This window comes from Bos grunniens, chromosome 14 (assembly GCF_055505025.1).
Source record: "Bos grunniens cultivar Pamir isolate PY7600 chromosome 14, Bosgru_T2T1.0, whole genome shotgun sequence".
Taxonomy (NCBI): Eukaryota; Metazoa; Chordata; class Mammalia; order Artiodactyla; family Bovidae; genus Bos; species Bos grunniens.
The window spans coordinates 70,116,805-70,134,221 of NC_141178.1; the positions used below are offsets into that span (position 1 = coordinate 70,116,805).

At 43.0% G+C, this 17,417-nt stretch overlaps 1 long non-coding RNA gene across 3 annotated transcripts in view; it reads left to right on the forward strand.

The window, feature by feature from the left end:
• Positions 1 to 12,964: 12,964 nt before the first annotated feature.
• Positions 12,965 to 17,417, forward strand: part of LOC147359652 (uncharacterized) — a 49,759-nt gene continuing 45,306 nt past the window's right edge. For all 3 annotated transcript variants that reach the window (XR_015141125.1, XR_015141124.1, XR_015141122.1), the window contains exons 1-2: positions 12,965 to 13,342; positions 13,855 to 13,941. This is a non-coding gene — a long non-coding RNA (uncharacterized LOC147359652). The remainder of the gene's footprint in view (positions 13,343 to 13,854; positions 13,942 to 17,417) is intronic.

Sequence of the window (17,417 nt, forward strand, 5' to 3'; positions counted from 1 at the left end):
ACTATCTCTTTGAAAGGTTGTTGTTGAATCACGCGAATACACCAGGATTCTTGGCCCCCGGAGGAGAAGAATTCAATCCGGGGCCAGAGACGAGGCTTGATCGCTCAGAGCTTTTGTGTAATAAAGTTTTATTAAAGTATAAAGGAGATAGAGAAAGCTTCTGACATAGGCATCAGAAGGGGGCAGAAAGAGTACCCCCCTGCTGGTCTTTAGCTGGATGTTATATAGTCACTAGCAGTCTGTTAATGAAAGAAAGGAATATCTTAAAATTCAGAATGGCACCAGGCCCCTCACCCATAAGATGCATTTTGGGATAAATGGTTTATCCTGGGCCATAAAATGATTAACTTGAATCTTGAAGAAGGGCAGACCACCATACAAATAGTTTCATTTACATAGATTAGGGGAACAATATCCATACTGGTTTGTCAAGTAGGTTCTGGGCCAAGAGGAGGAACCGACTTGGAGACAGAGTTTGGGGTAAAGGCATAGTACATTAGCATAGCTTAAGACAAACATTTCCATAAGAAAAAGGCATTGGTTATCTCTAGACTCGAGAATAGCTAACTTCAGGCGAAGCCGGGTGTCATTATGGCAACACAATATTTTAAGAGAAACTTCCCTTTAAATTTGTATAGAGAAGGAAAAAATATTGCTAGTTTGTTTCTTCCTGCCGCTTAAGAGAGATAAAAATGTCTGACACTTGCAGGCTATTTCCTCTATTTGGAGACCCCTGGCCTTCCTGCCTGTTACCCTCTCATCTTGAATCCATGCATTAAGGACCCACCTCTCATTTCCTGAGCTCTGTCTTTAGCTGCATAGAAGTGTACTGATATTAATTTGGAGAGTAAAACTGAAATTTTTTTTCTGTTTTCAGAATTTTTTTCACTCTATCATATTGCCCAGATAGCACATTCCATTCCTGTCCACTAAATCTCAGGGAATTCCTTCTAACCAACTGGGGTATGACCCCCTTTCTTATATTCTTCCTTCATTTAGCTGAAATCCCCTATCGCCTTATTTAAAAAACCCAAAGAAAGTCCTTTGTTTTCTCACGTTTGTTGTTCAAGGTATCCTGTTTCTTGCATTTTTGTCTGTAAAGCTAGATAACTTTTAGATTACACAAGGATATCCGACTTTTGCACAATTACTGGTTTAATTTAGTCACGGCCATTATAATTGCTAACCATTAAACAAAATCATGATTGTGGCATCTGGAAGCTATAAAGGTTGTGAGAGTGGAAAGAGAATTAAGTAATCTAGAAAAGAGCAGATGAGAAAGCAGTAGAATGTTTTAGAGGGGATGATAATTCGGATGTGAATGGAAGTGGGCAATGCATATTTGCACATTCCTTTAGAGAGAAACTGTTGTTGGGAGACGTGACATCTACTCTTTTGTAGAACTTTATCGTTTGAAAGAACAAGTTCAAATATTCAAATGTAGAAATCATCTTTAACATGCCATCAACAAACAGATTTGAATGCAAAGTCTGATGATTTCAATGTCTCAACTTTGGAGAATCGAATTTACAGTTTTGTTGTTTTTTTTTTTAATAAAAGCCCATTAATATGAGAAGCATTATTTGCCTGTATGTGTGCTGAGTGATACAGAAATGTCAGAAAATGCTACTATATCAAACCCTTATCTGTCTAATTCAACACTTGTCAAAAGATGGAGCACAAAAATAAAAGTGGGTTTTATTGCTCTGGGTTTTATTACACATTGATTCAATGGTTATACCAAGTATACCCCCTTTGAGAAATACATGCGTATTTTTAAACCAGTGATGTGATTTACCTGGGAGTTTCATTTCGGATGATGATAAGGGGATGAAAAGATTTTGGTGGCCACAAGGCAGATTTTCCTTTTACTTCAGGAAAGAACTTTTGGACCAGATGAAGTTGACTACACTCAAGGGTGAGAGATCATTACAGAATGGACTTGCTCCACTTCTCAGACCTAATCCTGGCAAGGCTCAGTTGTGTCTCTTTGTGACCCAGTGGGCTATATAGCCACCAGGCTCCTCTGTCCATGGAATTTCCCAGGCAAGAATACTGGAGTGGGTTGCCACTCCCTTCTCTGGGGGTCTTCCCAACCCAGGGATCGAACCCATGTCTCTCGTGTCTCCTGCACTGGCAGATGGCTTCTTTACCAGCTGAGCTATCAGGGAATCCCAAAGATCTATATGCTGTCTAGCTTATTAGAAGCCACAACGTCCCATTTTGCTCTCATTGAATCCAGGGTGTCTGGAAATTTGGAATCCCAACTCACCTAAACCCAGACATCTGTTTGTTCACCAGGCAGTGGATAAATCCTTCAAGGAGGATGGAGGTGTTTCTTCTAAACTCACGTAGGGCTTTTTGCTGTCTGTCATTCTTATCATCACAATTACTGTTGAAGGTATTATCATTATCTTCCTTTTGTGAATGAGACATGGCTACAGAGTGGTGAAGTGAGCTGCGAGGTGAACCCAGAGGGTCTGCCTTCTTTGCTCTTAACCACTATTCTGAATGGAGAATCCCGTGGACAGAGGAGCCTGGCAGGCTGCAGTCCATAGGGTTGCAAAGAGTCCCACACAACTAAAGGAGCTTGAGCACATGCATATCCTGAATCGCCATGGTCAAGTGCCCACAGGGTGCCTGAACAGAAGATAGCCAGTAAACCCAATACACATGCGGCTCCCAGAATCGTCGTTGAAAAAGTACTGCTGAATAGTTAGAAACCTCCATGCCGCCCTGCAGTATTTTCAGGCTTCTGTCTGTAGGCCACACACGTCAGAATATTGGACTTTACATCGCACGTACAGAATCGGAAATGCAGGGACTGAGACATACGAATGCTCAGTTTTAGACTCTTCCCTCTGGCAAATGTTTTGAACACCAAAGCTTGAAAACGCCAGTGGAGTAGGACTTGGGAGTTAGAATATCTGGGACATTCATATAATATCTAGGGCATATTATGTTACAATCTGGGACAGCTGTCTATAATTTACTACTTATTTCTGTGTGTATATTCAAAGTCATTAAAATATGTATATGCTAACCCTAACCCTAACCCAAATAGGAAAAGGAGTATGTCAAGGCTGTATATTGTCACCCTGTTTATTTAACTTATATGCAGAGTACATCATGAGAAATGCTGGATTGGAAGAAACACAAGCTGGAATCAAGATTGCTGGGAGAAATATCAATAACCCCAGATATGCAGATGACACCACCCTTATGGCAGAAAGTGAAGAGGAACTCATAAGCCTCTTGATGAAAGTGAAAGTGGAGAGTGAAAAAGTTGGCTTAAAGCTCAACATTTAGAAAACTAAGACCATGGCATCTGGTCCCACCACTTCATGGGAAATAGATGGGGAAACAGTGGAAACAGTGTCAGACTTTATTTTTCTGGGCTCGAAAATCACTGCAGATGGTGACTGCAGCCATGAAATTAAAAGACGCTTACTCCTTGGAAGGAAAGTTATGACCAACCTAGATAGCATATTCAAAAGCAGAGACATTACTTTGCCAACAAAGGTCCGTCTAGTCAAGGCTATGGTTTTTCCTGTGGTCATGTATGGATGTGCGAGTTGGACTGTGAAGAAGGCTGAGCACCGAAGAATTGATGCTTTTGAACTGTGGTGTTGGAGAAGACTCTTGAGAGTCCCTTGGACTGCAGGGAGATGGAACCAGTCCATTCTGAAGGTGATCAGCCCTGGGATTTCTTTGGAAGGAATGATGCTAAAGCTGAAACTCCAGTACTTTGGCCACCTCATGCGAAGAGTTGAGTCATTGGAAAAGACTCTGATGCTGGGAGGGATTGAGGGCAAGAGGAGAAGGGGACGACAGAGGATGAGATGGCTGGATGGCATCACTGACTCGATGGACGTGAGTCTGAGTGAACTCTGGGAGTTGTTGATGGACAGGAAGGCCTGGTGTGCTGCGATTCATGGGGTCGCAAAGAGTCGGACACGACTGAGCGACTGATCCGATCTGATATGATGCATATTCAAAATATTTAATAGAAAATCACAGGGAACTAGCTTATGGCCAGCTCCACAACATAGTTACTACAAACAGTAGGAATGGTTTATGGTGACAAGGAAAAAATAATCCAATGATACATCGCTGACAACCATCCTTTCTGCTGGACAATAGCTTTGTGGAGCCATGGTCAATCCCTCTTGCTCTCTGTGTACCCTATATTAAGAACAATATTTTATGCTTCTCTGCCCATATAATTCTCCAGGTAAGAGTAGTGGAGTGGGAGGCCATTTCCTTCTCCAGGGGATCTTCCCTAACCCAGGGACTGAACCTGGGTCTCCTACATTGCAGGCAGATTCTTTACCATCTTGCCACCAGGGAAGCCCCCATCCTATATTAAGAACAATTTATATTGCCCACATATATCTGACATTTAATAATTTGAGGGAAAGAATTCTGTACAGTGGAGAAAAAGTTTTTCCACCAATACCCAATCCAAATATTACACTTTTCTTGCCTAACGCCAGGAAGGTCTGTAAAACGCTTTTTACCAGAGCCAACATTTTTGTAGTGGCTTTCACAGGCAAAAGGAATTTATCAGATCAAGTTCACACTGGAGGACCTCCATGCCTTCTGACATTTCAGAATTCATCCAGGTTTTGCATTGCCAAATTAGTTCAAACTAAGGCGTACAATTACACAAGGAGATTACAAGAGCTCCCTGTCATCAGCATATTACTTCTGAGATAAGGAAGAGGCAGAACAGATGCTGAGTTAGGGAAACAAAAAGAAGAGAGGGCCTGCAGTTGTTCTCTGGAGGAAAAAGGTGATATCCTAGTAAAATTGATCAGGACAGTTGGTAGTGGACGCCGTAACTACACTTCAGCTAGTTTTCAAGTTGTATGGATTATAATTTGCCATGAATATAGGCACAGATCAGATGTCTGCAGGAGCAGTTATTTCCATAACTTCAACCAAAGAACTGCCCATGTTCTCATTAGCCTAACTCATAGAACAGTAAGTAAGAAATGGGAACCCATCAGCCCCGATAACTTGATTATCCCAACAACCTTAATGATCAGTAGGAGGAAGGCAATGCCAGCAAAATACTACCAGGTAAATAATGCAGTTCAAAGAATGGTCATTGGATCTGTTGTCCTCTTGCTGAGATGGGAAACCAAGACTGGAGGGGATCAATAATTTGTAGAAGGCCATACCTAGGGAAGATATGCATAGTATTCAAAAAAAGAGGTTTCCTGACATGGTACGGTGTCCTTGGGCCGCATACAATTCCTATTAACAAGCTTCACTGAGTGAGGCTCTTCATCCCCACCTTGTTCATTAAATGAATGGAGTGGAGTAGAAAACACTAATACTCCGTGACCTTTCTGTGTTACTGGTCTCAGCACCAGTTGCCAGCAGAGGGCGCCAGAGTCCTTTGAAAGTAGGTTTTTGGTGTCTGTCGCAGTCTCGGCATTCAAATTAGCCAGCGTGAATCAAATTATTGCTTGGGGGTTAGAGGTGGGGGCGTCTTGGAGTTATCTGACTCCCTCTTTCACTTTCTTAAGGAGGGAGAAAAAACCCTTTTCATTAAATCAGAAGAGATATGCCGTTACAGTGTAACTTGTTAATCAAAACAGGCTTCCCAAATCCAAATGCAATTAAAATTGAGTTTTCAGACCTTTATCTCCTTCCTCCTGGGTGTGTAGTCTGCTCTGGGAACTCCTGCTGGGAATATTGCTTTGAAAACACTAATGCTGTAGCAGGCCCCTGGATATGGCACCAGGGAAGGAGAGGGAGCGTGGGGGGGAGGTCTGTACTGTCAATTAAAGTGAAAGGAATCTGAAAGATGAGGACGGACACAGTGGCGCTCTGCAGGGACAGACGTCTCTGCAAGGCTTGCCCCAGAGACCAGTAGCTCCATCATTCTGTCTTGTGGTCTTGGGTTGAAGAATTGCTATCCCAGAATCACATGCCAAAATCATGGGGAGTTATTTTGCGGGGGAGGGGGGAGAAGAGAAGTGAGGTACCCTAAAAGAGAAGTGATGTATTGGATGAATTCATGTCTGATTCCTTAGAAAGCCTCTACAGCACACTATTTAAGGACTTTACGTAACTGTGGCATTCCCAGTGATACAACTCCCCCACTGTAGAGCAATTATACTTGCAGCATCTTTGACCATCTTAGTAGCTATTGTGACTCAGTTGAGTATTTCTGAGAAGAATTGTCTGAGAAAATAAAGATGCCAGGCTCTCCAGTCTTTGCTAATTTAAAATCTTTTTCTTCTAAAAATTAGACTGAACTGGGGTAGACCACCTCAACATGAAGGCATTCTAGTTGCTCTGCTCACTACCAAGTTAGGTATAACTTGACATTTGCATTCCTATCCCTTTTCTTTCAAACACTGGTTTTCAAGGATACTATGGGAACAAGAAAGAATGTTATCTGTCCCAGCTTGGGAAACACAAAAGGGGTGCCAGGGAAGTGGTATCTAATTTGAAACTTGAAGGGTGTGTTAGTTCTAGCCAGACATGAAAGGGCTGGGATATGTGTTTTGGACAAGAGGAAGGCTCAGAAGGGAGACTGTGTTCTTAAAGCATGCTGCGCATTTTTCCAGACAGCAACGCAGTAGAAAATGATGACTGATCATGACACTGCTGTGACACAGAAGAGGAGTCAAATCGATTCATTAACAATATCAAATATAAGCAATGTAAGAATTTCATCTGATAGAACTTGTTTATTCCAAATCGAGAGTCAGATGTTGGATAAGGTCTAGAAAGAATTATCTATTGCTTGGAAGTCTTGTGGATACAGGAGACTTGGATCTGATCTGAAAACAACAAAAGAACAATTGATCTAAAAGAAAAATATATTTTAACCTGTATTTCCGTGAAATCTGATAGAATGGAGAGAAGAGAAGGATCTCTGACCTCAGTAGATGTAATGGGAACTTCCTGGACTGGATTACCCACAAGACCAACTCATTTCCAGTGTAATGTGTTTGAGATGTTCCAGATCTATTGTTTCATATGTGAATGACTATCAGATGGTCTTTGCCAGGCCTGTGAGTGTATGCCCTGTTTTTGTTGAAACATGCCTTTTCTTGTCACCTCAATTTCCCAACAACACCTAGTGAAGACGTCAGGAGAAAAAAATCCAAGTTTGAAGTTCTTGTTTTATTTGTTTTATTCACCTGGCTACAAGCAACTGAAAGATTATTATCACCAAAAAGATGTTGATATCAAGAAAGACCTGATGAAAATTCTCAGGAAAACAGAACTACGTACATTCCTGTGGTTGTCAACTTTTGTGTTTAGAGTCTGAGGAATTGGTATGGGGTGCACGGGTAGGGGGTAATAAAGACCATCTTCTAGGGGCGTCTGGAGGAAGTGAGTTCTGGTGATGTGAATTCTCTGCCTCTTGAGGACAATGTACATGCGTATATGCTCAGGCGCTTCAGTTGTGTCCGACACTTTGTGATCCCATGGACTGTGTAGGATGTGAGCCTATGGACCAGGCTCCTCTGTCCCTGGGATTCTTTGGTCAAGAATACTAGAGTGGGCTGCCATTTCCTCCTCCAGGGGATCTTCCAGACCCAGGGATCAAGCCAGCGTCTCGTGTCTCCTGCACTGCCAGGCACGTTCTTGGCCCAGGCGCAGCGCCACCTGGGCAGCCCCTAGAGTACAGTATTTGAGGTTAAAAGGCAATGCAGGCATCTTATGGTTCAAATCCTAAGTGTGATAAAAGGAGAAATGGAAGCCCAGACAGATTAACCAAGAGTGTTAAAGATGCAAAAAATAGGTATTTATATATTTATTTTTGGCTGTGCTGAGTCTTCGTTGCTGTGTGGGTGTTTCTCCAGTTGCAGCGCTCCCGCTTCTTCTCATGGTGGCTTCTCTTACTGTGGAGCATTGGCCCTAGGGTGCGCAGGCTTCTGTAGCTGTGGCGCAAGGGCTCAGTAGCTATGGCTCCGAGGCCCTGAGCACAGGCTCAGTAGTTGGCGCACATGGGTTTACCTGCCCCTTGGCATGTGGGATCTTCCTGGACCAGGGATCAAACCCATGTCTCCTGCATTGGCAGACAGATTCTTTACCACTGTACCACCAGGGATGCTATTTCACCCATCATTATCAGTCTTAATTCCAACTTCAGTCCCTCATATGTTCACAGCGCAGAGGCTTTGGAGACTCAGAGATGCTCCAGACATGGCCACTGCAAGCAGACAATACACAGACAATTCACGAGACTGGCAAGCATTTGATGGTAGGAATTTTGTCTTATTCTATTCATCCTGAATTTGGCATTGCAAAAAAAAATTTTTGAGTGACTGTATACTGGGTAGTGCAGAAGGGCACAAGGAAGGTTTATGTGTGCTGGTGACCCCAAGATGACATCAGAAATGCCTTCATAGGAGTGGTTTTAGCAAAACAGTGGGCTTCCCTGGTGGCTCAGATGGTAAACAATCTGCCTGCAACGAGGGAGACCCAGGTTCAATCCCTGGTACAGGAAAATCTGGAGAAGGGAATGGCAATCCACTCCAGCATTCTTGCCTGGAGAATTCCATGGACTACAGAGGAGCCTGGTGGCCCATAGTCCACGGGATTGCAGAGTCAGATATTTCTGGGAGGCTAACACTTTCACTTTCTTTTCAAAAGAGGAGAGAAAGCTTCCAGATAGACAAGGCAGGGAATGGTGTGTCAGAAAGAAGAATTAATATGTGTATAAGACTAGAAGAATTGTCAAGGTGCCTCACAGAAGAGGGGTGTTAGGTACAGAAGTCTAGAAGACGTTGGAAGAAACCCAAAGATCAGATCATGAAGGATTTGGGGTAGTCTTTGGACTTTATCGTGTAGCACCGGGCTTCTTGAACCATCTATGGTAAGAGGCAGTTGTTGGTTTTTATTCCCCAATATTTCACAGGCCAAAAGGAGGATGGGGTCTGTGATTCGTCACGTGGGTTCGGAAGCATCCTGTATTTACCCTGTTCAGTGACACAAGTCCACTCATGACACGCTCAGATATCATGGCGATGTCAAATGTTTATAGTCTCCAAATGCTTGCTCTCCGTTTCTGCACTTACTTATCATGAACAGACTGGCTGCCCCTGCCTCTGGGCCACATTTGAATGGCACAGTTGAGGATGAGAAACCACCAGGAATGATGTCAGCAGGGAAATGCTTCAATCAAATGTGTGTCCTGGGAATGTCACGCTGGCAGCAAGGTGGAGAAAGACTTACTGAGTCAGGAGATGAGGCAGGAAACGGGTGCAGAGAAGAGATGGTAAGGATCTGAACTGGGGTCGTGCCTATCCTAACGGGGAACAGATCATGCGTTTAAGAACCATTTCCGAGACAAAAATGCCAGGACTTGATGTTGGAAATACGAGATGAGGCAGAGGGAGATTTAGAGATTTCTGAAAAAACTAGGAGTGTTGAGATCCAGTTAAGAGTTTTGAGCTTTAAACTTGAAAGGGGATCCTGAAGACTGTCCCAGGGAAGAGGATGTGTGTATTCAGTCATGTCTGACTCTGTGAGACCCCATGGACTGTAGCCTGCCAGGCTCCTCTGTCCGTGGGATTTTCCAGGTGAGAATACTGGAGTGGGCTGCCATTTCCTCCTCCAGAGGCTCTTCCTGACCCAGGGATCAAACTCATGCCTCCTGCACTGCAGTATGATTCTTTACCACTAAGCCACCTGGGAAGAAGACAGCTTCACTAAATAAGGGAACGGAGTTTTTCTTAGGCCAAAACAAAGGTAACACTCAAACTTTGAGAATAAGAACCAGCACTAAGCAGCCAAATTGGCCTAAACATATATATATATACACACATACATACACACATATACATACATACATAAAATTTAGACTTTGTTGCAGCAATGCTGTTTCCCAGCAGAACATTCCTCTGCTCTAAAGTCATGAACAAAATTACAGATTTCTCACTGTAACCAGATCCCAACTTCCTGTTTGAAAGCTTCCTATCTTTCCACAGACTCAAAAACAAGCTCCAGCTGGCCTGATAAAATTAAAATTGCTCTTTAGGTGCAAAGAGTCACCGTTTTTGCTGTGCTGCACAGAATGTAGTTTTGCTGCTGTGATTCATTGAGCAATTTGCTGGAGACTTGGGGGTGGGGGGACTTGTAACCCAGGACACTAGCTTTGTGTCTCCTATTTGTTACCTAATGATGGGGAGAAAGAATTCTGGTCTTTCCAGTTTGCTGGGCTTCCCTGGTGGCTCAGACAGTAAAAAAAATCTGCCTGCAGTACGAAAGACCTAGGTTTGATCCCTGGTTTGGGAAGATCCCCTGCAGAAGGAAATGGCAACCTACTCCAGCATTCTTGCCTGGAAAATCTCTTGGACAGAGAAGCCTGGTGGGCTACAGTCCATGGGGTCACAAAGAGTCGGACACGACTGAGCGACTAACACACACTTCCAGTTTGCTAGTACATGCTCAACTCTCCCACCCATTTACACCTCTATAGTCCACACAGCTCAGATGTTCTACCCACTCGCTAGTTTCCAAATGCATGTGTGTTTCTTTCCTATGATAACTCCCAGGCTCCCAACCCTATTGCCAACATAAGGCCTGTTTTAGACAGACTGAAGAGGGCTAGCTTGAACTTCCAGTGCTATGATGAATAAGAATGGTGAGAATAGGTATCTTTGCCTTGTTCCTGATCTTAATGGTGAAAGTATTCAGTCTTTCACTTTTAAAATAATGATACTAGTGACAGGGTTTTTGGTGGATTTTTTTTATCAAATTAAAGTAATTCTCCTCTATTCCTAATTTGCTGAGAATTTTTATCATAAATAAGTATTGGATTTTGTCAAATGCTTTTTCTGCATCAATTGATAAGATCGTATGATTTTCTTCTATAGTCTATGGACATATTGAATTACATTAATTGATGTTTGACTATTGAACCAGACCTTACATACCCAGAATACATTGGAGTTGGCCATGACATGTAATTCTTTTTATCCATTGCTGGATTCAGTTTACTGATATTTCACTAAAGATTTTTGTATCTCAATTTATGAGAAATATTCGTATGCAGTTTTCCTTTTCTTGTACAGTCCTTTATCTGGTTTAATATTTATCATAGTAATACCACATAAAAACACGTTGAGAAGGGTTTCTTTCTATTCTATTTTTCTGGAAGGGATTATGTAAACTTGGTATTAATTCTTCTTTAAATGTTTGGCAAATTTGTTTACTGAAACTGGGCATGAAGATTTCTTTGGGGGGAGCCTTATATTACAAATTGGAGCTTCCCAGGTGGTGTGAGTGGTAAAGAACCTGCCTGCCAATGCAGGAGACATAAGAGACGTGGGTTCGATCTCTGGGTTGGGAATATCCCCTGGAGGAGGGCATGGCAACCCACTCCAATATTCTTGCCTGGAGAATCTCCATAGACACAGGAGCCTGGCAGGCTATAGTCCCTAGGGTCTCAAAGAATCGGACACAACTGAAGCAACTTAGCACACACATATTACAAATTAAAATTTTTTAGTGGTTTTAGGAACCTTTACCAGCCTATTAAATCTTGACTGAATAGTGGTAGTTTGTGGGTTTTAAGGAGTTAGTCCATTTCTTTAATGTTCTCAAACTTATAAGCACAAAGTTGCATTATTCTCCTATTATCCTTTTAATGGCTGCAGGATCCATAGTAATATCCTCTGTTTTATGCCTGATGTTGCTGATTTATGTGTTTTCATCTTGTATCTTTGTCAGTCCTGATAAAGGTTTTATAGCTTTATTGAAGAAACCAGCTTTTTGTTTCACTGATTTTCCTGTATTGTCTTCCTGTTTTGAATGGTATTTATTTCTGCTCTTATCTTTGATACTTTATTTTTCCCTCTTGCTTTGTGTTTATATTGCTCTTGTTTTTCTAGGTTTTTATTTATTTATTTATTTTTGATAAGAATCCAGATTATTGATACCTATTATCATCTCTGATGTTTTAGATACTATAAATTATCCTTTAAGCATGGCTTAAGATATGCCTCACATATTTGGATATGTTGTATTTTTATTCAGTTCTGTGTATTCTTAAAAGAATTTTGCTTTGAGACTTCCTTTTTAATCCATGTGTTATTTAAAAGTGTGTCTTAATTTCTAAGTATTTTGAGATTTTTCCTACTGTTGTTTACTGTTGATGAGTTTTAGTTTGACTCCATTATGATTAAATAATATACCCTGTATGATTTCAGGTCTTTAACATTTGTTGAGGCTTGTTTTATGGCCTGCCATATATGTGTGTACTGGTGCTAGGTCACTTTAGTCATGTCCAACTCTTTGTGACCCCAAAGACTGTAGCCCGTCAGGCTCCTCTGTGCATGGGATTCTCCAGCAAGAATATTGGAGTGGATGGCCACGCCCTTCTCCAGGGGATCTTCCTGACCCAGGGATCGAACCCACATCTCTTACGTCTCCTGAATGGGTTCTTTTACCATTAGCGACACCTAGGATGCCTGCATATATATGTGTGTGTATATACATATATATATATATATATATATATATATATATATATATATATTAGTAAAATCAAAAGCAACTAGATAAACTATATATGATATTCTGCTTTCATTTAAGATATTATTATCATCAATGTTTCAGTTGATATATATCTGTATAACTGGATTTTTTTTTTAAATGCTTTTGGTTGCAAGTTACACGCTGAATGGAAACTAACTTTAAGCAGCAAAGTCCGAGTTAATAAGTTTACGTAACTGAGAAGTTTCAGAATAGACATTCTACTTTTGGACGTAGCCGAATCAAAGGAGAGAAAAGTCATTCTCTCTTGCTTTTTCTCCTTTGTCCCACCTCTGTTTTCTGTATTAACTTTATTCTCACTCATACTTTTTCCACATTGTCTAATATTGCTACCCACATTTCTTCACATGATGTTAGCTATTTCAGATAATCTAGATAGTCTCCCCTCTGCCCGCCCACAATGGCTTCAGGGAAACATCTGAGGGTGGCTCTGATTTGCTGGGGCCTGTGTCATGTCTTCATGCCTCAGTCAGTCACTGTGGCCAGGGAAGAGATATCCTAACTGAGCAGATTGGATTGCGGTCTGACTCGATGCGCCATATGATTGACCAGCTCAGAAAGAGTAGAGTGGTGGTGGTGGGAAAAACAGTGGTGGGTAAAGAGCAACCTGAATCTTCTACAGCATCCTGAAGTCAAAAGATACTGTCACCCAAAATATATCTCCCCTTTTGTATTATTCAAGTAGAAATGATTTGAGTATGCTGCTGCTGCTGCTGCTGCTGCTGCTAAGTCGCTTCAGTCGTGCCCAATTCTGTGTGACCCCATAGATGGCAGCCCACCAGGCTCCCCTGTCCCTGGGATTCTCCAGGTAAGAACACTGGAGTGGGTTGCCATTTCCTTCTCCAGTGCATGAAAGTGAAAAGTGAAAGGGAAATCAGTCAGTCGTGTCCAACTCTTAGCGACCCCATGGACTGCAGCCCACCAGGCTCCTCCATCCATGGGATTTTCCAGGCAAGAGTACTGGAGTGGGGTGCCATTGCCTTCTCTGTGATTTGAGTATGTGATGAGGCAATAACAGTGTGAAACCAAAATGAATCCCCTTTTATATAGGCATCTTTAACAACCATATTTATTCTCTTGTGCATTGTTAAACAAGCAGAAATTAGTAGGTGCAAAAATCCTTGCCCCATGTGTTGAAAGATAAGTGAAAAATGTTAGTCGCTCAGTTGTGTCTGACTCTCTGCAACCCCATGGACTGTGGCCTGCCAGACTCCTCTGCCCATAGAATTCTCCAGGCAAAAATACTAGAGTGGATTGCCATTTCCTTTGCCAGGGGATCTTCCTGACCCAGGGATTGAACCTGTGTCTCCTGCATTACAGGCAGAGTCTTTCCCATCTGAGCCATCAGGCAAACCCAAACAAGCAGAAATTAGTGGATGCAAAAATCCCTGTGCCATGTGTTGAAAGGTAAGGATTATTTACAAATATTTATTTATTAATTTGGCTGCACCGGGTCCTGGTTGTGGCCTGTGGAATCTTAGGTTGGGACACTTGAACTCCTAGTTGTGGCCTGTGGGGTCCAGTTCCCTGACCAGGGATCGAACCCAGGCCCCTTGCCTTGGGAGTGCAGAGTCTTAGCCACTGGACCACCAGGGAGGTCCCAAAAGATAAGTTTAAAAATAGGCAGTAACAGGAAGATAGGACTTTAATGGCGGGTGGATGAATATACTGAAAGCACTGGAGAGGGCGTACCGCATGTCAGGAATGAAGTAGGTATGCGTGTGAACAGGCAGGAAGTCCATAGTAAGATGGAGTAAATTGGAAGTGGAATTGTTGAGAAGAAAAAAAAAAAGTTGAAAAAATTCAGAAAAGGAACAGAATACCAATTAACATTTATATGAGAAGTCGTGAAAGACCACACAAGTACAAATGCAAAAAACGGGGGCAAAGAGACCACTGTGCACCCGGGCAGCCTGAGCTTGCTTTCCCATTGCCGCCACGAGCCTCCCCGTCTTCTTTATTCCCCATATTCAGCCCTAATCTCACCTCTCCTGGCTTCAGCGTCTGCTCACAAACCTCCACTGTAGCACACACGCCCCTGTGTTGTAGTCACCTGTTTATGCGGTGCTCTCCACCTTGTTACCGTTGGATTCCTCAGGGTCAGTGACTGTACCTTATTTGTCTTGTGAATGTGGTATAAAAAGGCCCTTGGAGCTGATCGGTGCATTATGACAGTAGAGGTTCAGTCTCATTAATTGTAATAGTAGAGGTGGTCGTTTCTCCTGGTCAGCTCTTCCTTTTGATTAACAAATGTCTTCGTTTCTGAGGGAACTTAACTTTCGCTTTGAAGGATAGTTTCTTTTAATTGGCTGATGTACACAAATATGGTCATGAAATCCTAGTCAGACATGGAGACCTCCAAATTCAGAGGGAAATATGTGAGCATCGGGGGGACCTCGACCATTGGGGAAATACAGGAGGTTGAGGGGACCTCTGTGCACGTGTGCTGAGTCGCTTCAGTGATGTCTGACTCTTTGTGACCCTGTGGACCGTTGCCCACCAGGCTCCTCTGTCCATGGGATTCTCCAGGCAAGAATACTGGAGTGGGTTGCCATGCCCTCCTGCAGGGGATCTTCCTAACCCAGGGATCAAACCCATGTCTCTTATGTCTCCTGCATTGGCAGACAGGTTTTACCACTAGCGCCACCTGGGAAACCCACAAAGTGCTTATCTCTTTGCTTTGCTTTTGGAAAGAGGCTCTGTTGTGGGATCTCGTGCCTGTGGTACAGGCAGTCAGGATGAGAACTGCTGGCTTTGTTGGAATGGCATTCTCCCCCAGAACCCATGATTGACAGACTCAACAGCTGTTCCACACCGCTGCCTGCATCTTTCAAGACTTTAATGACTGCTTCCGGGTTTCCCTGGCCTATGAATTGTCCCTCTCCTGTTACTCATGTCTCATGAATGATACTGACATTATTTGAGTCCAGGAAAGCCGGATCAGAAAGTGTTCCCGATCCCAGACTCCCCTTTCACTGGTCTGCTGGGAGTTGGAAATCTTCTCCTATCTCATTCCACACAGGAAGTGATATTCTCCCAGGAGCACTAGTCCTGGCCACCCTGGCTGCTGATAACAAGCCTCTCTGTCATCCAGGGGGCGGGACCCCTCCTGCCTCCTTTCTCAGTTTTTAGCAACAGCAGCAGCTGTTCAAGTCACACAGTTTCTCCTTGTGGTTCTTGATCTCTTTCTTTCTTCAAAAAAATATTTTTTTTTTAATGAAGTCTTTACCTTTCTCAAACTGCTTTCCCAATGTGAGGCCAAGAGATTAAATCGCCTCAGGATAACTCACCCACCAGCTGTTGCTGCTGGCTTCCCGTGATTGTCAGTGACTTCATTGAAAACGTATGTGTGATCTTTCAACATGTCCACAAGTGGAGGGGGGAAAAGAATTGCTGCTGGAAAAAAGTTTCCTGATGTTTCACTAAGTGCATGCACATAATGAAACGGGATCTCAGGACTGTCATTTCAAACGACTCCCTGGCCCCTCTGCTTTCTCCCTTCTTTTGATTTTAGCAGCCAGAGTCCAAAGCTTTGCCACACATAGAGTTGAGCCGTTTAGCTGTGCAAGCATCGGGTTCTGGGGGAAGGCAGGAAGTGTGAGCAAGGCCTGGCCACCCACTCAAGGCTCATGGCAGTGCTTTCGGCAGTTCAGTTACTGCGTTTCTAGCCACTCTGTGTCCAAGAGTAAACCTGCCTCTTCAGGCATTCTTCTAGCAAACAGATGGAGTCTTAGTTGCAGCACTCAGGATCTTCAATGTGGCGCATGGGCTCTCGAGTTAAGACACAGGCTCAGTAGTTGTAGTGTGGGGGCTTAGTTGCCTGAGGCATATGGGATCCTAGTTCTTTGACAGGGATCGAACCCACATTTCCTGCATTGGAAGGCAGATTCTTAACCACTGGTAAGCAGTCACCTAGTCATGTGACCTCCTAGACTGTAGCCTGCCAGTCTCCACTGTCCATGGAATTTTCCAGGCAAGAATACTGGTGTGGGTTGCCATTTCATCCTCCATCTTGATCACTGGACTGCCAGGAAAATCACCAGAAGTGCTCTTTGAGGAGAAGCTGACCCTGAAGTTAAACTGGGAGCATTCCTTTATTTAGTCAGAATTATTAAGTTTTTACAAAGCAAGTCTCTATATTATGTGTTATGAATACAAGAGAAGTGTGACATGGAACCTACCCTCCCAGCGTACAGATATGTAAATATTCAATTAAAATATATTTCACATCCCTGTGTTAGAAATAAATCAGAGTCTGTGAACACACATGAAAAGAGGCAATTCCTGCAATCTCCCCAGACCTCCCAAGGTTATATTAACTGTCCTTCTTAAGTGTGTTCATAGCTCCTGGTTTATCTCTACCACAGGACTGTGACAACAGTAGTAACAGCTAACACTTCCTGAGGACTTGCACGTGTCAGAGTGTTCCATTTGCTTTCTGCGTTTTATCTCATTTAGTCATGGCAACCCCTCTACAATATAGCTACTATTGTTAGCCTCATTGAACAGGTGGTGAAATTGTGACCTTGAGAGATTAAATAATCTGGCCAGGTCATGCTAGAGATAAATAGGGGATGGCGCCAGTATTCTAATCCAGGTTCTAACTGTTATGTTCAGTTGTCTTTCTGGAGTTAACCAGGAAAAGAAGGAAGAAGAAGTGTTCTAGATACTGGGATCAGCCCAGCAACAATGATGCAGAGCAAGAAGAGGGCATGGCCATTCCAGGAGCTACAGGAGTTTGGAGTTTTGGAAACCCATGGTGCATCTTGGTGTGTGGGAGAGAATAAGGATGAGGAGTGGCTGCATGATGGATTTTGATGAACCTCTTTTTCTGGAATCTTATTCATGATCGTGGCCGATATTCTAAAAACAAAGTCGGGAGA